General features: G+C 36.0%; 1 pseudogene; it reads right to left on the bottom strand.

Moving 5' to 3' along the window:
* LOC102181728 overlaps nt 1-26,600 on the bottom strand; it is a 39,666-nt pseudogene extending 13,066 nt beyond the window's left edge.

Consider the following 27,569-nt stretch of genomic DNA (forward strand, 5'->3'; position numbering starts at 1 on the left):
TTCCTCTTTGTTGAACTCAGAGTACATGATCTCAATGAATTTATCCATCATCTACAGTATCATAGCTACTCTTTCAATAATGAGGTCTAAATTTTAGACTTAGTGGGCTCTCTTGAAAATTTGTTCCTCCCTTTAGTTCTCTGCCTCAGTCTCTGAGGCAGTGACTGCTCTATATCTGCAATTTCTGCATTCTTTGGAATTCTCTTAGTCCCTTAGCAGTTAATCTCTATTAGGGATTAATAGCTAATGTATTCTTTAAGGTGTCTGTGCTAAGTCACTTCAGTGGTGCCCGACTATGTGCAACCCTATGGACTGTAGCCTGCCAGGCTTCACAGTCCATGGGATTCTCCAGGCAAGGTTGCCATGCCCTCCTCCAGTGGATCTTCCTGACCCAAGGATCAAACCCACGTCTCTTACGTCTCCTGAATTGGTAGGCGTTTCCTTACCACTAGTGCCACCTCAGAAGCCCGTATTCTTTACATTAGTCTTTTTTTTTTTTTCCTATTGAAATTCCTGTGTTATTCTTGTTTACTGACTGAAAGTGAAACCCTTTGTGACCCCATGGATTGTGGCCTGCTAGGCTCCTCTGACCATGGAATTCTCTAGGCAAGAAGACTGAAGTGGATTGCCATTTCCTTCTCCAGGGGATCTTTCCTATCCAAGGATTGATCCCAGGTCACCTGCATTGGCAAGTGGATTCTTTACTGTCTGAGCCACCAGCTGCTGCTGCTGCTAAGTTGCTTCAGTCATGTCTGACTCTGTGCAACCCCAGAGACCTTGACTAATACAGGATTGGTATCAGGAATGGTCCAAGAAAATGTACAAAGATGAGATTCTGAAGTTGGTTTAGTTGTGTCTTTAGCCTTCAGTGAAATGCTGAGCTCTTTGTAAATGGGAAATAAGATGATAATAATCCTTGGCATGCAGTGGCATCACAATTAATCAATCTATTACCTATGTTTGATTTTGATGAATTACCTACTGAAGCAACTACCTTGGGATACAAAGCAACAGCTGCCCTTGACTGTTATGTCAGAATAGTGACAACAGGTCCTCTGGTGTGAATGGAATCTCCTCTAGTGAACGGGGCTCTTAGGAAAAAAAAAAATGACATACTCAGTTAATTTAATGCTCAGCTCAAGAGAAGATCTGAGAACCAGGGAGCTTCTGTGACTGCCTTAAAAGAATCTATTTCTGCAGTCACAGGGCTGATGTTAAAATGAAATACAAAATTAAATTGAAGGGATTGAAGTCAGAGTTTCTTCATGGTTCTATGTGAAAGTTAGAGCAATAGTGAAAAATAATGAGATTCAAAATTTTAAATGGGGACATCTGTTTGAGTCCATATTAAACTAAAAATATGGAACCCAAAGTCACTGTGGGCTTTCATTGCTAATGGAAATAGGCTGACCTGCAATGTCTACAAATATTAACTTACCTATCTTGGAATCCTTGTGATATATAATTTAGGGCAGATGCCCTGCAGAAGTAAGCCATTCCCCTCAAAACCCAAAACAACTACCTTTTTTTTCCAGTAGACCTTTAACTAGGATAAAATCTCGGGTTGTTTCTGGAGGTCAGGCTCACTCCATTACCTGGAAGGAAATAGCTTACACATTAAATAATGGTAAAATATGTACACATGCATGTGTCTATATGTATGTACTTATATATATTTATATATTTTTGTGTTTGTATATTAATATTAATTATCCAATGGAAGAATATAGGATGTGCCTATCAGCAGAAACTTTGGAAACATGCAGGAGAGTAGATTCTGAGAGTGTTAGTGCAAAGAGGTAGGGTATATAATATTGAATGAGACTAACTGTACTAATTAGGGTGCACTTACTAAAGACTGGGGGCTTCCCTTGTGGCTCAGCTAGTAAAGAATCCGCCTGCAATGCAGGAGAACTGGGTTTGATCCCTGGGTTGGGAAGATACCCAGGAGAAGGGAACAGTTACCCACTCCAGTATTCTGGCCTAGAGAATTCCATGGACTGTATAATCCATGGGGTTGCAAAGAGTCAGACATGAATGAGTGACTTTCACTTTCACACACTTTATTAGAGACTAGTGGTCTTTATGTGTTAGTTTGGACATTTGGAATTGCCTTTAACAGGTCACTTGGTTTGATGACTGAAATGTGAACTCAGCAGAGGCCAACGTTTAATGACATTGAAGTGTCAGAACTTTCCCAGCACAATATGGAGGAAGAAATCCAAATGCATCAAAAGTAGGAGAGTTGAAATGGACCCATCATATACGATCTATACATCTATTCCTAAAGTACATCCTCCTAAAAGGTCGACAGACATTCCCTGCATTAAGGTGTTGAGAAATACATTGTTGAGGGTATTCCTGCATTCTTGAAACAGTCTGTGGTTTCTTTCCTTTATAGGCCAGCTGTAGGGAATGCTATCTTTGAGACAGGTTCTTTGATGTCAATGAGGAGGATGGAATACTGCAATGAACACTAAGGTGCATATATCTTTTTGAATTTGAGTTTTATCTAATATGTGCTCAGGAGTTGGATTGTAAGACCATATGGTAAGTCTATTTCTAGTTTCTTAAGGTAGCTCTATACTGTTCTCCATAATAGTGATAGTAGTGGCCCAATTTACATCCACCAGCTGTGTAGGAGGGTTCCTTTTTCTCCATACCATCTCCAAAGACCTTGATGCTGGTAAAGATTGAAGGCAGGAAAAGAAGGGGAAGACAGAGGATGAGATGGTTGAATGGCATCATCGACCAGATGTACATGAGTCTGAGCAAGCTCCAGGAGTTGGTGATGGACAGGGAAGCCTGGCATGCTGCAATCCATGGGGTCACACAGAGTCAGACACAACTGAGTGACTGAAATGAACTGAACTTCAGCATTTATTATTGTAGACATTTTAATGATGGCAGTTCTGACTTGTGTGAGGTGATACCTCACTGTACTTTAGATTTGCATTTCTTTAAAAATTTGTGATGTTGAGGATCTTTTCATGTACCTATTGGCCACCTGATTTTTGTTGATATAAATAAGAAAAATCTTACAATTCTTTTGATGTATACGTAATTTTTTTTACCAGATCAGTTTCTGTAATTATTATCCCTAACGCATGGGAATTCTCACCATTGTTACTGGTCTGTTGCAAACAAAAAATGACTGGAAGTGCCTGAAAGATAATGACTTTTTTTTTTTTGGTTTTCATTTTATACTGGAGTATATTTGGCTTGTAATGTTGTGTTTCCTCTTAACCCAGCTTTCTCAGGTGATGTTGGTAAGCACAAGAACAGAAAGGCTCGTCCCTTTAGGAAGAGGATGACAAACTGCTCAGATTACATGATTAATAGTGTGTCTGAGTCAGACTTCCACTCCTTCCACTCAATGCTTTCACCTTCTCACATGAGACACTTGGTAAGGCTATGAAAACTCACACTGTAATCATGTGCTCTGCACAATTTAATTCTGTATTTGATTTTCAGTAGTATTGACCTTGTAGCTACAAGAAATAAACAATATTTAATGGCTGTGCTAGACATTTCCTTATTGTTTGACCATCACAGAGATGAGAATTTAAAGACATGAACTTGTCACCTTGTGTATATAAGTATTATACTGTACTCAGAAGAATCTATTCCACACAACAGTATGTGTAACTGTAATTACTGTGCTAACAGTAAACTGTAGCAGCAACTTGGTTCCCAAACACTTATTTCTGTAGACATTCTTTCAGTATTAACTCCAGGTAATAATTTGATTAATTATGATGCCAATGAATGATTTGGATGATTGGCACCCCATTTTCCATTGTTGGAGAGATCAGCACTACATTCAGGTTCAAGGACATGGCAAAATTAATATATCAAAATCTCATCTTTGAGAATCTTTTTCCTGGAACCCCTAATATCAATTTCAGTATCAATCAATGACCACTCAGAAGACATAAAAGACTGCTCATGAATACAGCAAATTTTATATAAGAAATTGTTAACTATATATAAAATTGTTAACCAAATAACTGCAAAGTCAATTAGTGAACATCAAGGTGTCACAGAAGTAGTGATTGAAGGAAGCAGCTATCATTTCTAGGACTAGGACAAACAGGAGAGAATGGGATCATTGAAAATTAGAAACATGCAAGGAAGGCACTTCAGACCTGAAACTTAAACCTTTGAGAAGGATGTTCTAGTAAACTTCTACTGATGTGTCTTGGATCACAGAGCCAGGGCATTGTGGCACTGGCACTCAGACCACTCTCGGTGGTGTGTGTTTCAAAACTTTTGGCTGAGTATCAAATATTATTCAGTCAAAAAAGAATCAAATTTCACCATCTGCAACAACATGGACAGACCTTGAGGGCATTATGCTTTGTGAAATAAATCACAGATAGACAAATACTATTTGACTTCACTAGTATATGGAATCTAAAACAAAAAACATAATGGAAATAAACTCATGTATATAGAGAGAACAAACTGATGGTTCCTGGGGGAGGTAGGTGAGTAAAAAAGGTGAAATAAATGAATAAGATTAAGAAGTACAAACTTTAAGCTATAAAATGTGTCACGGGGTGTAATGTATGGCATGGAAAATATGGTCAATAATACTGTAATAACTTTGTATGGTGAAGGATGGTAACTAGATTTATTGTGATGATCATTTCATACTGTATACAAATATCAAATCATTGTGTTATATATCTGAAAATAATATTGTAAATCAATTATATTTTAATTTTAAAAAAAGAGTAAGTAAAGGGAACAGTAGAACGAAACACTGAAATGTTGTATTTTCCAAAATAAGGAGTAATAATTCTCCATTGTTTTAGAAATATTTCTCCACAAGTGCTTCATTTTATTCTCTATATTTTAGCATCATTTTAGCATATATAACACAGACAGATATGGAACTCAGTTAAGGCACCATGCTGTGCAGAGTGCTCCAAATTTATCTTCTCTCCATTCTGACCACTAATACCTTATTTGTGGAAGTCAAATTGTATTCAACCCACTTTATTATCTATTTGTAATAGTATCTCAGTTTGCTTCTCCAGATTTGGAGTTTACAAGATTATAAAAATAATTAATGGAGAGATGGTTGGTCACTATCGAGTTTGGAATAGAGAGATGAAAGAATCCTCCTATGAAGGTGCGGCTCTTCTTGACCTTTCTTTAACCTGGTAGCTCTCTCAGTGATCACCTTCTTCTGTATTCTGCCTTTATGTTCACTCTGAGGCTGCTGCATATGGTACTCTACAAATATAACATCTTTTAATATTAACTGTTTACTACTGCAATTTGAAATGGAGTATATACTATAAAATCAATCATTAGGACATAATGTGGCTGAAACTTAAGATATTTTCTCCACCTAAGATGATTAATCTATCTTTCCCACCAGGGTTGGTTCAAGAAGGTCCAGAAAGGCCAATTTTTTTTTAAATTCAGTTCAGTTCAGTCGCTCAGTTGTGTCCGACTCTTTGTGACCCAATAAATCGCAGCACGACAGGCCTCCCTGTCCATCACCATCTCCCGGAGTTCACTCAGACTCACGTCCATCAAGTCTGTGATGCCATCCAGCCATCTCATCCTCTGTTGTCCCCTCTCCTCCTGCCCCCAATCCCTCCCAGCATCAGAGTCTTTTCCAATGAGTCAACTCTTTGCATGAGGTGGCCAAAGTACTGGAGTTTCAGCTTTAGCATCATTCCTTCCAAAGTAATCCCAGGGTTGATCTCCTTCAGAATAGATTGGTTGGATCTCCTTGCAGTCCAAGGGACTCTCAAGAGTCTTTTCCAACACCACAGTTCAAATGCATCAATTCTTTGGTGCTCAGCCTTCTTCACAGTCCAACTCTCACATCCATACATGACCACTGGAAAAACCATAGCCTTGACTAGACGGACATTAGTCGGCAAAGTAATGTCTCTGCTTTCGAATATGCTATCTAGGTTGGTCATAACTTTTCTTCCAAGGAGTAAGCGTCTTTTAGTTTCATGGCTGCAGTCACCATCTGCAGTGATTTTGGAGCCCCCCAAAATAAAGTCAGACACTGTTTCCACTGTTTCCCCATCTATTTCCCATGAGGTGATGGGACCAGATGCCATGATCTTAGGTTTCTGAATGTTGAGCTTTAAGCCAACTTTTTCACTCTCCTCTTTCATTTTCATCAAGAGGCTTTTTAGCTCCTCTTCACTTTCTGGCATAAGGGTGGTGTCATCTGCATATCTGAGGTTATTGATATTTCTCCCAACAATCTTGATTCCAGCTTTGTTTCTTCCAGTCCAGCGTTTCTCATGATGTACTCTGCATGTAAGTTAAATAAGCAAGGTGACAATATACAGCCTTGGTGTACTCCTTTTCCTATTTGGAACCAGTCTGTTGTTCTGTGTCCAGTTCCAACTGTTGTTTCCTGACCTGCATATAGATTTCTCAAGATGCAGGTTAGGTGGTCTGGTATTCCCATCTCTTTCAGAATTTTCCACCCTTTCAAAGTAGTGTTAATTCTTAACTGATTTAATTTTTGCATTCCATTTCTTTCTTGAATGAGGTCTAGTTGATTTGGGGATCCATGAAGGCAGCAGGAGAGAATAGTACAGATGAGGGAATGTGGAGCTACATTGCCCATGTTTAAATCCTAAATATCTCACTTGCTTTATGTTTGACCTGGACAATTTATTTACATTCAATGCTTACTGATTTTCTCATCTATAGATTCCACTATAGCTATATTATAGAGTTGAGTGATGAATTTAAATTATTGCTTCACATGTAGAGTGAGCTACTACTATCATACTGTGCTTTTGTTATCCCAATATCTATCTTAACTCATCCTCAAGGTTATTTAAAGATAACAGGTTTCTTTCATTTCATTGGACCCATAAAGAAGCACATGGTAGTTTTTATTGTCATGAAGTAATTATGGGGAATATTATGTTTTCTTATCTAATTTTGTACTATCACACAAAACCCTCTTCTTATAATTAATGTTTTTTTCTAATTTTTTTAGATAAGTTGTCTTAAATAAGTCTAGTTACAAAAATTTCTGTGAGGTCATGTTGTTGTTAATCAGTGCTCAGTCCTGTCTTACTCTTTGCTACCCCATGGACTGCAGCACACCAGACTTCCTTGCCCTTCACTATCTCCTGGAGTTTGCTCAAACTCAAGTCCATTGAGTCAGTGATGCCATTCAACCATCTCATCCTGTGATCCCCTTCTCCTCCTGTCCTCAATCTTTAGCAACCTTTATTGCTTTTTTTATACAGTGTTTCATAAAACATTATTACAATATTCACAGTGCCTTTTGGGCTGGAGGTGTGTCTTTTTTCACTGGTCAATTTTCTCCTCTTATATATGAGCACTAGGTCTGCCCAATGAGTACTAATATTCAATGTGTAGTGAAATATTTTTGTGGTTGTTTGGTGATTATATTTTCATTTCTCTTATTTTGCCTTGCATTTCTCCAGGATGATTGCTGCCAAACAGCATATTTACAAGGATTTTTATTCAGTTGATCTACTGATCTTCAATATAAAGATGGTCTTAGGGATACTCAGAATGTCTCTTTCTTATTTACCCAAAGAATATCTTTAAAATAAGGGCATGATGGTTTTCCTTATTTGGGAGATATCTGTGTATTTTGGGTCGATAACATAGGTCTATCTATCTATCTAATGTATCTATCTGTGCATCCTTCCTTCCTGGATTCAGGCCAAATATCATGATGTATGATGACTAAAATTTGTCACTTGTGATTTGAATTGTGATAGTGTCTTTTCCTTTCTTCTCTCTTCCTTCTTCTGTCTCTTTATCTTTCTGTTTGTCTCTTTTTATTTCCTGTTGTTAGAATGGGTGGATATTATGGGTTGAATTGTGTATTCCACCTAAAATCACTAGGTAAGATGAATTTGTAGGTGGGATGGGGTGCAGCAGGACGTTGATATGACTTCTGCTTTTCTAAACAGAGTGCTGTGTGAAGATAGACAAGCAGAAGAGCAAACCTTGAGAAAAGACTGAATTGGAGTGATGCTTCAATAATCCAAGAATGCTGAAGACTGCATAAACCACCAGAAGCTAGAAGGAAGCACAGCAGGATTTTCCCATAGGTTTCAGAGAGAACACAGTCTTGCTGACATCTTTTATTTAGTCATTTATTTATTTTTTGTTTTGTTTGGCCATTCCCTGCTGCATGCAGGATCTTAGTTCCTTGACCAGGGATTGAACCAGGGCCCCCTGCAGGGAAAGCATGCAGATTTGACCACTGGACTCCCAGGGAAGTCCCAGTCTTGCTGACATATTGATTTCAGACTGCTATTCTCCAGAACTGAGACACAGTTCTATTGTTTCAGACTCCCAATTTGTGGTACTTTTGTTATGGCAGCCCTAAGAAACTAATATAGAGAGCAGGCTAGAAATGCTTTCTCTAAGTCATCTTCAACTATTGGTTGCTAGGTTCTTAAAACATAAAAATCTGAAAGTGCATTTTTATGATTTTAATAGCATCAATGTTTTTACTCATTTTTAAATTAATGAAACCATTAGAATTGCTTCATTTAAGGAGGAGATAATTATAAATGATTTTTAAAATCATGCAGCTTTTTTATCTAATACCATCCACAGTAATAAATAATTTTATTCAAAAGTTTTCTCTAAGTATTATGCCTTCAAACTCACATTAGGAGTATGAAAATTTAACAAAGTTTTAGGCTAATACTCCAAAATATGTAAATCTTCATAAAGACAGGTCAAATTTTGTAAAACTGTTGGTAACTGCCAATATTTTTCACCTTTATTAAAGTTGGGAGAAAAACATAATTAGCACTTCATGTTTAAGACTAAGCTGGGTCCTCAGTTGATGCTGTGCCAGAAAGTTGATAAACACAGCAACTTCAGAAATTAATTTTCATAAAAACTTGGGTATGTGTATAAATTTTTCACAGGCTGGTGTTAGCATTAATCTATCAGTACAGCTGTGCAATGTAGTCCCAATTCAACTTCAAACCCTGACATTTGACACTTATTTTTGAAATTGTTTCAAAAAGGTTTTCAAATTACATTAAACAGATGTGATGCTACATCAACTTATTTAAACAATTCTAACATCTTATCATATGAACATAGCACGGACTCTAATCTTAAGATCTAAGGTGCCTCTTATGGTTTTATAGTCCTGAAGTGTAAGGTGGTGGTGGTGGTGGTTTAGTCGCCAAGTCATGTCCAACTCTTGAGACCCCACTGACTGTATCCTGCCAGGCTCCACTGTCCATGGGATTCTCCAGGCAAGAATACTGGAGTGGGTTGCCATTTCCTTCTCCAGGCTGAAGTGTAAGAATTCAGCATTATTCATCAGCACTTACATATTCATAGTTCCTCACAGGTAGATTTTCTTCTTTGCTTGGATTTCACGTGGTTAAAAAAAAAAAAAAACTACATAATTTTTATTCCTTTTGTTTTCTGCTAGAAAAAGATGGTTAGACAACAATGCCCCAAAGCCCAGAAATGTCCTAGAGCAGTGGAGCTTTCTTTCACTTAAAGCTCTTAAAATATTCAGGAAGGTTCCAAGTGTCTAGTTATTTTTAATAAGATGTACATTCTTTTTATATACTGTTTTAAAAATGTTTTATTTTATTTTATATTGCAATGTAGGCAATGACACCCCACTCCAGTACTCTTGCTCGGAAAATCCCATGAACAGAGGAGCCTGGTAGGCTGCAGTCCATGGGGTCGCTACTAGTCGGACACGACTGAGCGACTTCACTTTCACTTTTCACTTTCATGCATTGGAGAAGGAAATGGCAACCCACTCCAGTGTTCTTGCCTGGAGAATCCTAGGGATGGGGGAGCCTGGTGGGCTGCTGTCTATGGGGTCACACAGAGTCAGACCTGACTGAAACGACTTAGCAGCAGCAGTAGCAGCAGCAGTGGATTAATGTTTTTTTAGTTTCAGGTGTACAGTAAAGTAGTTCATTTATATATATGCATGAATTTATTCTTTTTCAAAGTCTTTTCCCAATTTAGGTTATTACAGAGTGTTGAGCAGTTTCCTGTGCTATACAGTAAGTCCTTGTTGGTTATTTATTTAAAATATAGAAATATTTAAAAGTCAGTCCCAAAGTCCCAATCTATCCCTTCTTTCCACACTTTTCCCATGGTAATGCAGTGTTCAATATATACTTTCTTTTCCTTTTCCTAGTATGATACATATATCACATCACAAGCCTATAATCCATCTGCAGAAACTTTCATAAACCTTGAACTTTCATAAACCTCACTTTTTTGAAAGTTTTCCTGGTTGAAGATCCTTTATTATGATAGGTTGACCAAATCTAGACCCCCTGTACCTGGAAATGGACAATTCATTTTTAATTTTATATTTGCCAGAATGCGTCAATGTACAATGCATTTTACCTAGCACAAAAATGTTAGATTTTCTTGAACTGATCCTAAGCCATTTCATTCATAATATGCACTGCATAAACATACCTGTTTTAAATTATTTATTACTTCATTTTATTTTTTTCAATAGTATATATCAAGTAAGTTGTTCTATAATATTCTCAGACCAATGAGGAAATTTTACCAAGTCCCTAGTGTGTGATAAATTTAGTTTTTCCCCTTCTTTGATATATCTCTCAAGGGAACATCTAAATTTTATTTAGTTATTTCCCTTAAAATTCCTGTTATTAGTTGGATTAAAGTCTAAGTGATTTTTAAAACATTTATATTTTCCTAAAGTTTATAGATCACACGAAAATTATTTATTTCCCATAGACAAATGAGTGAGTCTACATATAATGTTCTTCAGTTGGATAACACTTGGTCATGACTAATATACCTTTGTCAGCATTCTCTGATGTGAGTAAACTGCAACACTCCAACTAAGCAAAATATATATATCATCTAAAACTCAGATTTCCAATAATTCACCCTTCCTTTGGTGTACCACCTCCATAAGCTGTCACTCTCCAGTACATTATCCTCCAGGATCATATGGCAACATGACTTTAGAACATAGCACAATGATTACCTTCAGTGAGAAATCTGAGACCAATTGGTATAACACACAGGACTTCAAATTCTGACTTCTTACTCAGCAATAACCAAGTATTTTCTATAAACTTTTTTAAACTTCCTTTAAACTGAACCTCAAATAGTAGGTGAAACACTTCCAAATTTAAAGGTTTCTCTAGGCCTTCAGGGTTGACCTGCTTTCTTAGAATAAGAATAAATTTATTTAGATGATGTTGACAATAATTTATCCATCTAGTCAAGGCTATGGTTTTTCCATTAGTCATGTATGGATGTGAGAGTTGGACTGTGAAGAAAGCTGAGCACTGAAGAACTGATGCTTTTGAACTGTGGTGTTGGAGAAGACTCTTGAGAGTCCCTTGGACTGCAAGGAGATCCAACCAGTCAATTCTAAAGATCAGTACTGGGTGTTCTTTGGAAGGAATGATGCTAAAGCTGAAACTCCAGTACTTTGGCCACCTCATGTGAAGAGTCGACTCATTGGAAAAGACTGATGCTGGGAGGGACTGGGGGCAGGAGGAGAAGGGGACAACAGAGGATGAGATGGTTGGATGGCATCACCGACTGGATGGATGTGAGTTTGAGTGAACTCCAGGAGTTGGTGATGGACAGGGAGGCCTGGCATGTTGCAATTCATGGGGTCGCAAAGAGTCGGACAAGACTGAGCGACTGAACTGAACTGAACCAATAATTTATCACTCAGATACTTCAAAATATTATTTATTCAATCTCCCACATTATCACTTTATATAATTTCTTGGATTGGGGTCCCTTTCAATGATCTTATTTTAACTTTGTAGAGATACTATTTTCAAACAAGGCCACATTATAAAGTACTGAGAGTTGGACTGTAAAGAAAGCTGAGAGCCGAAGAATTGATGCTTTTGAACTGTGGTGCTGGAGAAGACTCTTGAGGGTCCCTTGAACTGCAAGGAGATCCAACTAGTCCATTGTAAAGGAAATCAGTCCTGAATATTCAGTGGAAGGACTGATACTGAAGCTGAAATTCCAATACTTTGGCCACCTGATGCAAAGAACTAACACTTTGAAAAGACCCTCATGCTGAGAATGATTGAAGGCAATAGGAGAAGGGGACAGCAGAGGATGAGATGGTTGGATGGCATCACAGACTCAATGGACATGAGTTTGAGTAAGCTTTGGGACTTGGTGATGGACAGGGAAGCCTGGTGTGCTACAGTCCATGGGGTCACAAAGAGTTGGACATGACTGAGAACTGAACTGAACTGATGAAGTTCTGAGTGTTATGACTCAACACGTATTTTGTGGGGTTGGCAACCACAATTCAACTCATAAAAACTTGTCTCTCCAGATTTTGAAGTGGTTGTTTGCCTTGTAACTTCAGTTCCCTGATGGCAAGAATAGGAATTAATTTTCAGTTTGTCTCACTTTTCTTGTAATAAAAATAGAAGTGATGACTTCTAAGTTCTTTACATGTTGGAGCATCTGATAATTTTTTAACATTTACATTATGATAATACTCAAGATAGTTCCCTTTATTTCTGAGTCATCTAACTTCTTCTGGACACCTAAACCTGATTAAAGGATTTCTAAAATGGCAAAACCAATACAGTATTGTAAAGCAAAATAAAGTAAAAAAAAAAAGAGTTAACATGTTACAAATATATGTTGCTATTTTTCCTCAACTCATACTTATTTCTCTTCCTTAATTACTTTCCCTAAAAAATGATTTAACTATTAAGATTTCAAAACAGAAACATATTCAGCACTTTCATGCAGTTTGCCTTCTTTTCCTTAAGGAGAATGGGTACAGGAGCAGAGATATATAAAGCAAAGGAAATAACATAGAGCAATAAAATGGAAAAAGATATGATAGATTTAGGAAATAATGGGCATTTGATTATTTCTTGTATTTATGATGCTCAGAAAGAACTGATAGGAAGTAAATCTGGTTAATATGCTGGGACAAGGTTTCAGAGGTCTAGTACTGTGGACAACAAGCTATGATCCTAGGACAAATCTTGCATGGCTTGTCTTCATAAATAAAATTGAATTTCAACACAGTCATACTCATGCTTTTATAGGTTGTCATATTACATCAGCAGAGTAGAGTGGTTGTGACATCCACTGTGTAGCTTGCAGAACCTACAATGTTCTTATGGAAAAAGTTTGCCAACTCCTGTCTACTATGTCACATTAAATTGTTAGAGTAGTTGTTTGTTAGTTTTATTTTCTTTTTGTTGGCTTAATAAGGACATTTTTATTCTCTATGAGATATAGGAGGATCCAGACAACTATATCTAAAGTTCTGACAGTAAATTATGGTAATAATGAATAAAAAATCTAAAGTAGTAGAAAAAGAGGTGGAAGAAAGATGATGAAAGAAATAAGCGAGCTCACAGAAAATCAGTGAAGGGGTAGGCTGTAACCCAGAGGACAGAAAGTAAGAGAGAGAGAGTTTCTTTATAGTGTGCGCCTTTACTAAAGAAAATGAAATGCATTGTGGCAACGTATTATTTTGAAGATATATTTTTAGAGATAAATATCTTGGTATAACATTAAGAAAAAGCAAAAATAATATATAATAGAATTAAAATGATTCTAGGATCTTTGAAGTTTATTTTGTGTAAAAATTGGTTTCTTTATTCCCATTTTAAGGTGGGTGATAGGCAGATATTTATGTTAAATTCTTGTTTCATGTCTTAGAATTTTTTAGATGATTCAAGTCTTTATTGAGAATTCAGAGTCCAAGACTGTGTCTAATGTAGAGAAGTATGAAGCATTTAATCTCCTGGGTTTTACTTTGCTCTTCTATAAAAATAATTTGCTGGATTACATGATTTTCTTGTCTTCATTTAATCTCCTTTTCTATTTTTTTCTGGTTACCACCTTTCTTTTGGCTGGTTCTACATAAGTATATCCTAGGTACAAAACATGCATTTTAAAAAATTGGATTTGTTTAATATGCTGTTGAATTAATGTTTTTAAAGGAAAGATATCTCCCTTTTAACACAATCCTAGTTAGGGATTTAAAGTTAGTTCTGCTAATGTTTCATATAAGTGATTTGAAAGACTATAAATCCACATTTCATTTTCTTCTTAACCCAGGGGGATATGAGTAGATATGATCTCTGAGTTAGCTTAAATCTTAGTTTTTTCTTATGTTCAATAAAATTTGTGGTGTAAGTCATATTTCTAATTCCTTGTTGGATGAAAACAAGGAAGTGTAGAATTCACAATTCACTGAACCAAAACAATAGAATTAATCTCCCCCAAGTGATTAATTGTTTTTTTCAGCAAAAGTGAACACCTGACTTGTGAGAAGGAAGATAAACTATAAAATTCTAATTTTCATTTATATTTTGTATGCATTACAGAAACAGTCTTCTACTTTTGAATTCGAAACTAAGCTAAGAGAAAAGTTTTGTGAGCCTTTTATTAACTCCCTCCCATCCCAAAGGACTACATTAATATTACTGTATGATTCACTTAGTGTTTTTATGTCATGAATTCTGGTCCTTCTCATGCTATTGACAATTTTAGGGGGGAAAAAGTCACTACTGTATTTGTTTTCTGTTTAATTACTTTGTAAGACATAAAAAGTTAATTTATTTCAAACAGTAACATATAATAAATATATGACAACTTTGTCTACAATATTGAGATGTTTACTTTTTATATGCTTGAGGAATTTTTAAATTTTCTAGTTGAATTCATGACATGAATTAATGTCATGATTTAATTAAATTTGGCATAGCACTCATTCTATAAAGCAGAAATAAAGTAGAAAGTGAAAGTGGCTCAGTCATGTCCAACTCTTTGGGACCCCATGGACTATACAGTCCATGGAATTCTCCAGGTGAGAACACTGGAGTGGGTAGTTGTTCCCTTCTCCAGGGGACCTTTCAACCCCAGAGACTGAACCCAAGTCTCCTGCATTGTGGGCAGATTATTTACCAGCTGAGCCAACAGGGAAGCCCAAGAATTCTAGAGTGGGTAGCCTGTCCCCTTTCCAGTAGATCTTCCCAATCCAGGAATTAAACTAGGGTCTCCTGCATTGCAGGTGGATTCTTTACCAGATGAGCTATCAGCGATGTCATGATTTAATCAAATTTGCATAACAGTCATTATATAAAGCAGAAATAACGTAGAAGCTCTTGAAACAAAATTTTAATGACACTCAAATTTGTCATTTGTTATTGGCTCATTTTGTTTATTTTCCTTTTCGTTGTCTGGTTTTTGTTTGGTTTTCTTGCTTCTACAGAGATGCTGAATACACAGGTTATTATATAAGACACTATTCTTTTTACAGCTTTCTCATTAGACAAAAAAATAACAATTTAAAAGCAGCAAAAAGCTTTCTTTTGACATTTGAATTGTGCTTATAGAGAACTTTCTAATGCAATGGCATTAAACTTGCCTAAGAATTGAGGATGTATAAAAAAGTGGATTTCTTTTAAACTGTGGAAAATATTAGAATGTCAGAGGTGCTTAGTGCCTGATCTTATGAATGGCTTAAATAATTAACCATCTCTCATCCATGACTTAGAGACCATCAGTAAAATCTCACCTTCCCAAATTCTTTTATTAATTTAGTCAAATCAGAACTATTGAAAATTTCCACTTGAGGTAAGCTTTGTACTTCCAGGAATACTCAATTAAAACACACACACACACACACACACACACACACACAAAATCCAGTCTTAGTTATTATTTTCTCATTGGAGAAATTATTACCTTGAGAAGATACAAGTACTAAGGACTTTTGAAAAAAAGAAAAGAACAATAAGTTAACTACAATACCGTTAATTTTTAAAAAATCTGTAACCTAATTTAGTAAAAAGCTGAATTTTCACTGCAAAATATAAATTTTAACAAGGCAAATACAGAAGTTAGTAGCAGAAGTAAAAACAAATGTGTTTGCTTTCAAAAATAACAAATTAATGTCTTCCACAAGAGGAGAGACTGGCAGGTTTCTAGCAGCCCAACTAAAGATCAGGCAGAGTTCAGCAATGACACAGACTCACTCTGTTAGCAATGTACATAGGACACTTGACAGTTGAGAGTAACTGATGCAAACATGAAACTCATGCTTGCTTCTTTGCCACAAATAATAAAATCTATTATGATAGATTCTTGAGTCTCTGCCAGAATCCATGAAATCATGGCAGGCTAGCATCTTAGCTTACAAGTAAGTTAAAATTCCACACACATCCACTGTTTTAAAGAATAGCACAAAACCAATAATGAAAAGATTGTTAGGAAGTACTAATCAAATCTGAATTTTCAGCAAACTGTAAGAGGAATGACTTATAATAAAATCAATTTGAGACAGGGAGAAATGTAAATATTACAAAATCAGTGACAATTGCAGAAGCTTTTAAAATATGAAAAAAGTTTAAGTATGGTCTATTTCTTCTAGTTTTTCAAAGTATCCCCAGTGGGTTTTATGAAATAAAAAGTGAAATATGTATAGGATATTTTCAAAGGGGTACTGTAATTGTTTCATATTATCATATAACAAATCGTTACCGACCAGTGGCTTAAAACATTTAATATTTAGTATCTCACAGTTATTGTGGGTCCATAAGTGAGTCTCAGTGTATATTATCTGGGTCTTTTGTTCAGAGTATCAATTAGGGTTTAGGCTTAAAGAAGTCTTCCAAGTTCATTCAAGTTGTTAGCAGAATTCAGTATTTTGTGGTTGTGGGATTGAAGTTTCCCACTTCCTGGATGACTTCAGTTTGCTCTCTGATAGTAGAGGACCCCACAATTTCTTACCACCTGGCCTTTTGCTAGCACTCTGTCAACATTTCTCTTATACCAAAACAGCCCGAGAATTTCTTTCTTTGGAAAGCCCACTTCCTCTTTTAAAGACTCACCAGATTAAGTCAAACCTACACAGAGTAATCTTCCTTTTGATTAACATGAAATCAAATGATTTGGGATATTAATTACATATTCAGAATCCCTCATCTTTGTCACAAATAACTTAATCAAGGAAAGACCTGTCATCATATTCACAGGTCCTGCCTATACTCAAGGAGAGGGTATTCTACAGGAAGTGCACATCAGGTGCAGAATCCTGAAGACCATCCTAGAATTCTGTGTCTCTGGGTATGTTTAGAAACAATTAAATGGTATTTTTTCCATAGAATGATTATCACAAGATATTATTTTAATGACAAAAATTCTTATTAAAGATTTAAGAAACAATTTTGCATAATGAAAAGAGAACTAAACTGAGACTAACAAGAACAAAATGTATCCTACTTCACATTCTGGTATGATAAATTTGCTCTCTTTAACAAAGTTTACCTTATTTCTTATTTCATTATTTATACATCACATACTTCTGAAAACTATTTTAGGTGGCATATATACGATAGATCCAGGAAAGAAAAGCATGAAAAAGAAAAAAAAAATCAAACAAAGAAGACATATAAAAATGTTTGATGATCCCTGTATCAGAAAATAAAAGCTATGCAGTGACTTTCTTTTCAGCCAAAATGGGCTTACTAGTGACACTCAGTGACACACATGAAGAGAAATCTAGAATGACTGGAGTTGAATTTTAGCACTGCAGAACTGAACTTCTGGACAGGAGGTCAGCAATCTCAATCACAAGTGTGAAGAAACAAGATTAATTTAATTTGGTATTTGTTCTAATTTAGGGGTGGGAAAGGCAGCAAGGTTCCGTGGAAATCTGAAATACTGAGTCAAGCAATGGAAATTAATACTGCCAAATATTCCATATATTGCTGAACAGAACATTATTTTATCAAGTTGTAACATGGAGAGTAAGTTCTAGTCCCACAGGCAGTTGGCAAAAACAGGCAAGAGTAAGAGTTTCTGTCTCAAAAAAGTAATAAAAAGTCTAATCAAGAAGTCAAGTTATTTAGAAGGTGGGAAATCACTAAGAAGATGGGAAAAATGGGTGAGCCTTGATGGGCAGAATGTATCTTAGAATAAATAATTCAAAGCATGTCAGATTCTGGGCTTTGTGCCTTAAGACTAATTAAAAAAAAAAAGTTCATTGGTACTTTTAGGTTTCTTCAGGAAAATAAAACTGAGCCCAAACAGCTGTGGGTGAGATATCTATGCTACTTTATAAAAAGCAATTACTATTAACTCTTGGAGTGTATTTTTTGGATTAAATTAAGATTAGCCTCTTTGGAGGCTAAGTTTGGATTCAAGTTTGGATTCAAGTTTCATTTCTAGGGAGCAAAATTTTTGTAAGTGAAAATTAAAAATATTTGTATCGCTAAAACAATAAACTACCAAGGCATAAGAGCTCTGGACTTTTGCAGAGTTTTTTGTATATTACAAAGAGGAATTATTTATCTTCTTTCAATAAAGCATCTTGCAGTTTTATTATTACAAGTAGGCCAAATCCATGGACACAGTGTTAGGAAGAGAATTCCCAGTTGTACTTGAGTGCCAATTAAATTGTGATTTTGTTCAAAGGAATTCAGAATGGAATTGATTAATGATCACTTGATAATACTATGTTGAGATTATCAGAATCATATTGTTGGGCAATATGTTGGACATGTAAGGGCAAAATTATGCCACAATAGCATACGATCAAAACCATAGCATATTATTAAGAAAAATCCTGTATATGTCTATCGGTGAATGAGAATTGGAAAAAAAAAAAAAAAACTCAGGTTACATTAACATATATTTAAAAATTGTATTCAAAGTTTTACTCATTACCCTATCTATGTCTCAGTTCAGTTCAGTTCAGTCACTCAGTCGTGTCTGAATCTTTGTGACCCCATGGACTGTAGCATGCTAGTCCTCCCTGTCCATCGCCAACTCCTGGAGTTCACTCAAACTCATGTCCATTGAGCTGATGCCATCCAACAATCATCCTCTGTCATCCCCTTCTTTCCTGCCTTCAATCTTTCCCAGCATCAGCGTCTTTTCAAATGAGTTAGTTCTTTGCATCAAGTGTCCAAAGTATTGGAGTTTCAGCTTCAACATCAGTTCTTCCAGTGAACAGCCAGGACTGATCTCCTTCAGGATGGACTGGTTGGACTTCCCTGCTGTCCAAGGGACTCTCAAGAGTCTTCTCCAACACCACAGTTCTAAAATATCAATTCTTCGGTGCTCAGCTTTCTTTATAGTCTAACTCTCACATTCATACATGACTACTGGAAAAATCATAGCTTTGACTAGACGGACCTTTGTTGGCAAAGTAATGTCTCTGCTTTTTAATATGCTTTCTAGGTTGGTCATAACTTTTCTTCCAAGGAGCAAGTGCCTGTTAATTTCATGGCTGCAGTCACCATCTGCAGTGATTTTAGAGCCCCCCAAAATAAAGTCAGCCACTGTTTCCACTGTTTCCCCATTTATTTGCCATGAAGTGATGGGACCAGATGCCATGATCTTCATTTTCTGAGCTTTAAGCTTTAAGCCAACTTTTTCACTCTCCCCTTTCACTTCCATCAAGAGGCTCTTTAGTTCTTCACTTTCTGCCATACGGGTAGTGTCATCTGCATATCTCAGGTTATTGATATTTCTCCCGGTAATCTTGATTCCAGCTTGTGCTTCATCCAGCCCAACGTTTCTCCTGATGTACTCTGCATATAAGTTAAATAAGCAGAGTGACAATATAGGTTCTTGACGTACTCCTTTCCCTATTTGGAACCAGTCTGTTGTTCCATATCTAATTCTAACTGTTGCTTCCTGAACTGCATATAGATTTCTCAAAAAGCAGGTCGGGTGGTCTTGTATTCCCATCTCTTTAAGAATTTTCCAGAGTTTGTTGTGGTCCACACAGTCAAAGTTCTATCAATCATCTATCTATCTGTCTACTAGATGTTTTGAACTGCAAATAACAGAATACCAATGAAAAGAAGCTTAAATAAATGGGTTTGCTTTTCTTAGTTGATAAAGTTTGGAGGTGAGAATTTGCTAATATGCCAAATTGGTTCAGTGGTTTTTCAATTAGAGATGTTTCTGTCAGTGTTTGTGTCCTCTCAGAATTCATATTTTGAAACTTCTTCCCCATCTGATGACGTTTGGAAGTGGCACCTTTGGAAGATGATGAGATTAAACCCCTTATAAAAGAGACTGTAAAGAACTCTCTCACCTCTTCTGCTACTTGAGGACACAAAGAGAAGATGAGGTTCTATGAACAAGAAAGCAGACGTTGACCGCACCTAATCTGCTAGTACCTTGACCTTGAACTTTTCAGTTTTCAGAACTATGAGGAATAAATTTCTGTGACTTATAGGTCACCTAGTCTATGTTATCTTTGTTACAGAAGCTCAAATAATCTATGATAGATGCGATTGACATTGTATGAATTTTCTTTCCTTTCTCATCATGTTTAGGAGATCCTTCATACCTTGCATCCAAGTGTACAAAATGACATGAATTAAAAGTAAAGAATCTTAAACATCTGCCTGTCATCAAGAAAGGCCAAAAAAAAAAAAGAAAAAATAAAAAAAAAGAAAGAAAAAAAACCTTTCTCCAAAACAACTTCTCATTTCACTGAATTTTCCTGATATGTATTAAAGTCAGCCAGGCAAACTCATGTTAAACTCTATGATAGGGATCAAGTCTGCATTTTCTGAAATAAAGAAATCTCTGCTCATACTTGAAGAATACCTATGTTTTGACAGGAAAGCTGGAAAAGTAATAGATTTAGGATGGTGCATCTGCCACATAATTCCTCATAAAATGTATTAAAGAAAATATGTTTTTTAATCAGAATCAATTTGTCAATCTTTATTTCACAAGGCACTGGTAGTATTCTACTGTTTGCTATGTCAGATGTGCCCTAATCTGTTTTCTTTTCCTTTGAAACAAACCAGAACTCAAACTCATTATTTTTCCCTCTGAAATTCTTTATCATTCCTTAGAAGTATCTTTACCCTCAAAGATGTATTTTTGGAAGGTGGAGCAACAGATAAACATTTAAAGGGACCCTCTGATTATTTGGGGAAAATTCCTAGAGATTCTGTTTTCCAGTGTCTATACACCACCTTGGTATTTGTGTGATACCATTCCTGACACATTCAGGCAATGCTTTAGAATTAAAACTTGGCCAGATGTTTCCTCAGCTGATTCTCCCAATCATGCGTTTAAAATCTCTGAAATGTATTCCATCATTGGAGCTCTCTAACATTCAAGGGTGATGTAATCAGCCCCCATCTGAGACATACTCTCCTTGTTCTTTCACAGTCTTTAGAGTTCATGAAGCAATCCTTTCAACTAGTTCTCCACTGTGGAGTTCCCCTGAGATGGCAAATTGATGTTGACATGGCCATTTCTCTCTCTGCTCTTACTCTCAAGTGATTGTGTTGGCTTTCTGGTACCAAAGTCTCTCAGAGGAAGAAGGAAGGGTGTTGTCACTCATATGTCTAATACATAGTATTTGTTAAAGAGCCCCCATGCAACTCACAGTTCTGATATTTTCTGGCATCCTCTGAGGCAACTCTTAATATCAAATTATTAGAGACTATTTTCTCTTGCTGTTACATACTGCAGAAAACATATATTGTCATACAAGTGTTGTGAGTGTTCCTGCTTCACAAAGTGTTGAACTTTGCTTCAGATGCACGTCTGGGTACTGCTAACTCGCCAAGAATCTGTTGACTTCCTCTCGATGAATTTTGATTTTTTGGACTTTTGATTTACATATAGGAAGGTTTCATATCCCCTTTGTAGTATTTTGAGAAAGGAATGCCAAAGTAATAAAGCCTATGTCCTAGCAGTTTGGAGACTTTCCATTTCCTTTTCCTTCTGATTTTTATATTAGTTGATTAATTAGTGTTTGTCTCATCTTATCTTCATATGTCTGGGTATTGAGAGAAAGGTATAACAGGTAAGGAAAAGAAGCCAGTGACATTGTGCTCTCGTAAGCATTTCCTATCACATATATATGATGGCTAAAAGTTCAATTTATATTTATATATTATTTGTGTCTCTTTTCTAAATAATCTTAGTCATATATTTTCTCTGTTTTTATTTTCTATTAGAGATTTCTAATACTGTCTATCATCTACCTGTATTTAATTTTATTTTTATTATATATATGTTTCATAATATATTTTCCCTATTTATGGCCTTGTTCTTTTCTCTTTCTTTCATTCTTTCCCTTCCCTGACACCCCTTTCTCTTCCCTCCTCTACCCCTGCCCTCCTTCCCTCATCTTTCAAATTTTATGGACATAAGGTTTTACTTTTATGTAGTTGATTCTTTTAATACTTTTCTTTATATTTTTGGTGTTTTTAAAAATCTCTTTACTTCACAAAAGTAACCCATAACATTTGTAATGCCAATTCTAGTTTCTTTTTCTCCTGAGACTACACAGAGTTAAAGACAAATCATAGAGCGGGAAAAAATTTTTTAAATGATTATAACATGTAAATACTTTGTATCTAGAATATACAAAGCATACTAACCAGTAAATAATAAAAGAAAAATAGATATCTTGGTAAAGAATATAAAATGTGACTTCATAACAGCAACATAATAACTCCCAATGCCTAATAAAGATGAACATATGTTCACTCTTGTTGGGAATCAGGTAAGTGCTATTGATAATTCAAACACAATTAGGTAGCATCACACCTCCAGCAATTTGAAGAAATTATAAAGTATTAACAAATATTGGGAGAATGTGGAGCAACTGGAATTCTTTGCTAATGCCAATATGTAATTGTAAGAACTATATTGTGAAAAGAATGGGTGGTATCTGTCTAGTAAAGCAAAAAAAAAACATGACATGTAACTCAACAGTCTCATGCTTAGGTATATATTTCACAAGAATGGAAGCTTATTCATAAACATGCACAAGGTTTATGATAACAGTGTTTGTAACACATCAAAGCTGGAAACAACACAAGTAACCATAGAATATATAAACAAATCATCATGCATTGGTATTATGGAAAACTGTAGAATCATGAAAGTGAAATGATTGCATAAATAAGCAAAAAACAAATCAGAAGCTTAAGGACATACTGTTGAAAGACACAAAAGAATATATGTAGTATGATTGCACTTAAAATCCAAACCCTGTTTAGAAACTAGTAAAATAAATAAGAAAAATAAGGGAGTAAATGCCACAAAGGTTAGTAGCTACTGCTGGGGGCACAGAGGAATTTATGGTCAAGAAGTCATATGAGAGTTTCTAAATAAATTATTTTTTCAAACTTACTTGAGAATTACAGAAAAATCACTTGCTTAAATTTTATGTAAGTTTCTGTCATATTTCACAATAAAATTGCTTTTAAAGAGCATGGTATAAAACATTTTGGTTAGATTCAATCCAATTATCTAAATAATAAAAATGTGAGTGTACATACATTATTTAGCATTTCTCCATTGTATTTACTATTATAGGTTATCTTGATATTTTGTTTTGGATGATATGTAGATGCATAAAATCAAGTATTAGTCATGTAATATTACCACTTAAAATTGCTTCAAAAGGAAAAAGAATAGCATAGTTTGTAATTCTTCACTATGTTTAGCTCTTGAGTGTGAAATGTTTTGTTTTTAATTAAATGCATGTTGCTTGTATGGAGTTTTTGGTATAGCTAAAATTCTAGAAAAATAATATTCTTAACCTGTCAAATTCAGTGTGTTTAAATAATTTATTACCAAAATTCATTAACTAGATTTGGCCCTATTAAAATATTCTTCATTCAGCTATTGCCTCAGTTTGCTGACAACACAGAATATTTCCAGTTCTTTAAGGGCATCTCTAAAGTTTGAAAAAATTGAGAGTCTCTTGGACAGCAAGGAGATCAAAACAAGTCAATCTTAAAGAAAATCAACCCTGAATATTCATTACAAGGACTGATGCTGAAGCTGAAGCTCCAGTGTTTTGGCCACCAGATGTGAAGAGCCAACTCACTGGAAAAAAGCCTGATGCTGGGAAAGATTGAAGGCAGGAGGAGAAGGGGACAACATAGGATGAGATGGTTGGATGGTGCCATTGACTCAATGGACATGAGTAAACTCTGGGAGATGGTGAAGGACTGGGAAGCCTGACATGCTGCAGTCGATGGGGTCACAAAGAGTTGGACACAACTTAGTTACTGAACAACAACGGAGTGTTGACCCAGCTGAGAAGAATATAGTGTTCTATGGCTTACTGATTGCAATAGTACCACCTCCACATTCAGGTTCAAGTGTCAGTGTTGGGGGACGTGGCACAAAAATAGGCATGTAGGATTTTAGTTTAAGAGACCTATGAAGAGATGCTGAAAGACATTATAAATGCGCAATTAAGATTTGTCTCCTGTGGGGCAACTGGCTCACCAGGTGTAAAAATGTGGTATGAGATTATGTGTACAAGCTCCCTCTGGGAACAACTGTCATTCTCAAGCATGACAGAAGGAGAGTGGAAAGATGGTTCCTCTTGAAAATGAGAAAAGAAAAAAGAAAAGCAATTTTAAAAAGGTGGCCTCTGAAGGTTTTAGTTAGGCAGAGTGCAAGTATAAAAGATGGTGCCTGTGGCTACAGCATAAAGATGGCACCTATTGGGAAGGAAGGAGAAAAAAATTTGGTGGCATCTACCAGCTTTAGCAAGGGGGTGGGAGGGCAAGAAGATGGCATCTGCCTGCCTCTATTACTGGAGAGTATCCCAGCAGGCCCTTGCCCCTCAGACCAAGATGTTAAAATTAGCAAATGTTTCTTTTTTTTTTTTTCCCACAAAAAGTCTGGGTGTTTTTCAAAGGGCTACTTCTGCACTAGATTCTTGGGCTGTGGAGTCCACAAGAATAAGCCTTTTAAGAGTCATTGGTCAGTTCTCCACAGCCTTGCGGTTCTGGTAGATTGTAAGGCCCATTGGTCTTCACAGCCAGATGCTTTAGGGGCTCATCTCTCACATGTTGCTCCTAAAAGCTGGGGTATAAACCTTTTCTTAGGGAAAAGCTCTGGGTTTGTGAGTTTCCTCTCGATTATGGGTTGTTGCACTAGAATAGGGTTTACATTGAGATTGGGTCTCAGCTATTCCTACTTGCTTCTATGTGGTTTCTCTCTCATTTGCCTGATGTAAATGGGTTAGTAATGTCACCAGATTTTACTGTTTTTCAGAGGAACTTCTCCATAGGTAGCTGTAGATTTGATATGTCTGTGGGAAGACATTGGTTCAGTTTCACCTTATGTCATTGTCCTGAATCAGAGTCCATACAGATATATTAATCATGCTTTTTTCCCCTAATTGACAAAGTGGAAAATAATCCAAACATTCATCAACATGCGAATATATAAGTAAATAAAAGTATATTCGTGTAGTCATATATAGCAATGAAACTGGATGGACTACTGTTATAAGTAATAATATGAATAAATCTCAAACTTTCTATTGAGCACAAGGGACCACAGAGTATATACTATAAGTTTCCATTTATAGAACTTTAAAATATATATACATAATCTAAGGTGGTAGAAGTTAGAATAGGGGCTATTTCATAGTAATCTTGCCTGGAAAATCCCATGGAGGGAGGAGCCTGGTAGGCTGCAGTCCATGGGGTCGCTAGGAGCCGGATACGACTGAGCGACTTCACTTTCACTTTTCACTTTCATGCCTTGGAGAAGGAAATGGCAACCCACTCCAGTGTTCTTGCCTGGAGAATCCAAGGGACGGAGGAGCCTGGTGGGCTGCCATCTCTGGGGTTGCACAGATTCGGAAAGGACTGAAGCGGCTTAGCAGCAGCAGCAGCAGCATGGTTACTTTCATGGTTACTTTTCTTATGTAAGAGAAGAGAACTTCTGGTTTCTGCAAAAGTTCTTTTTCTTGATCTCTGTGTTTGTTACACTGCTATGGACAGATGTAACCTTTTAGCAAGCTGTACATTTAAGATCAGTGCACTTTGCTGTATGTTATACATCAAAAAATTAAAAATAATATTTTTGCATACATTAGCAATAAATGATAAAAAACAAAGAAATTTTAAAAACATAATTTAGAAAATGAAAATTATCCAATATCATATCTAATGAAAAAATAAACAAGACATTTACATAGAAAACTATAATGGAATATTGAAAAAAAAAAACTAGAACTTAATAAAGGGATATGTGATGACCTCGGGGGAGAAGTTCAATACTCTCAGGCTAAGCTGTAAATTGTCCTAAAATTAATCTACAAATAGATTCAAGGCAATTGCAATCCCAATCCTAGCAGCTGTATTTTGGGTGTGTATACACGTGTGCATGTGTGTTTGACAGTTTACTAGCTGATTCCAAAAAAATGTTATGGAAATTTAAAGGACTAAAACTAGCCAAGATAGTTTTGAAGATGAAGTCAGAATACAATAATTGCTAATAAACCCCAAAATCAAAATGAGGTTTAATAAATATTTTTATTAAATAAATACTTTTATAAATAAGTACTTTTACTTAGTAATGTGTGAGGTATCTCAATAATGACAATGCCTTCTATTTGTGGCACTGTCATCCCACGGAGCCCTAGAATACAGTGATGGTGTCTCTGTCTCAACTGCTGGGAGATGGAGAAAGATAGTGACAGAATCAAACATGGCTTTTTTGCTTTAATGAGCCAGACATTTATTTGTAGGTATTATTTCATCTTACCTTATACTGGCCAAAAATACATCTCGTGCCCTCATCGAATTGTAAATGAGACCACAGAAGCTAATCTATTTCAACTGTTTTAAGTAGGTGGAGAACACAAGTACTAGAAATCAAGAGCATTTGAGTTCATAGCAATTGATGCTATCATAATAAATTTTTTTTTTCTGAGAGAAATGTTGCTTTAGTTAGACTTTACATCTCTTCAGGTTTTATATCACCATCACAGTTTCTTAAGAATTTCAAGACCAGAAACTATAAAACTCCTAGAGGAGAACATAGGCAAAACACTCTCAGACATAAATCACAGCAGGATCCTCTATGATCCGCCTCCCAGAATTCTGGAAATAAAAGCAAAAATAAACAAATGGGATCTAATTAAAATTAAAAGCTTCTGCACAACAAAGGAAACTATAAGCAAGGTGAAAAGACAGCCTTCTGAATGGGAGAAAATAATAGCAAATGAAGCAACTGACAAACAACTAATCTCAAAAATATACAAGCAACTTATGCAGCTCAATTCCAGAAAAATAAACGACCCAATCAAAAAATGGGCCAAAGAACTAAATAGACATTTCTCCAAAGAAGACATACAGATGGCTAACAAACACATGAAAAGATGCTCAACATCACTCATTATCAGAGAAATGCAAATCAAAACCACAATGAGGTACCATTTCACACCAGTCAGAATGGCTGCGATCCAAAAATCTGCAAGCAATAAATGCTGGAGAGGGTGTGGAGAAAAGGGAACCCTCCTACACTGTTGGTGGGAATGCAAACTAGTACAGCCACTATGGAGAACAGTGTGGAGATTCCTTAAAAAATTGCAAATAGAACTACCTTATGACCCAGCAATCCCACTTCTGGGCATACACACCGAGGAAACCAGAATTGAAAGAGACATGTACCCCAATGTTCATTGCAGCACTGTTTATAATAGCCAGGACATGGAAACAACCTAGATGTCCATCAGCAGATGAATGGATAAGAAAGCTGAGGTACAT

This window comes from Capra hircus, chromosome 2 (assembly GCF_001704415.2).
Source record: "Capra hircus breed San Clemente chromosome 2, ASM170441v1, whole genome shotgun sequence".
NCBI lineage: Eukaryota > Metazoa > Chordata > Mammalia > Artiodactyla > Bovidae > Capra > Capra hircus.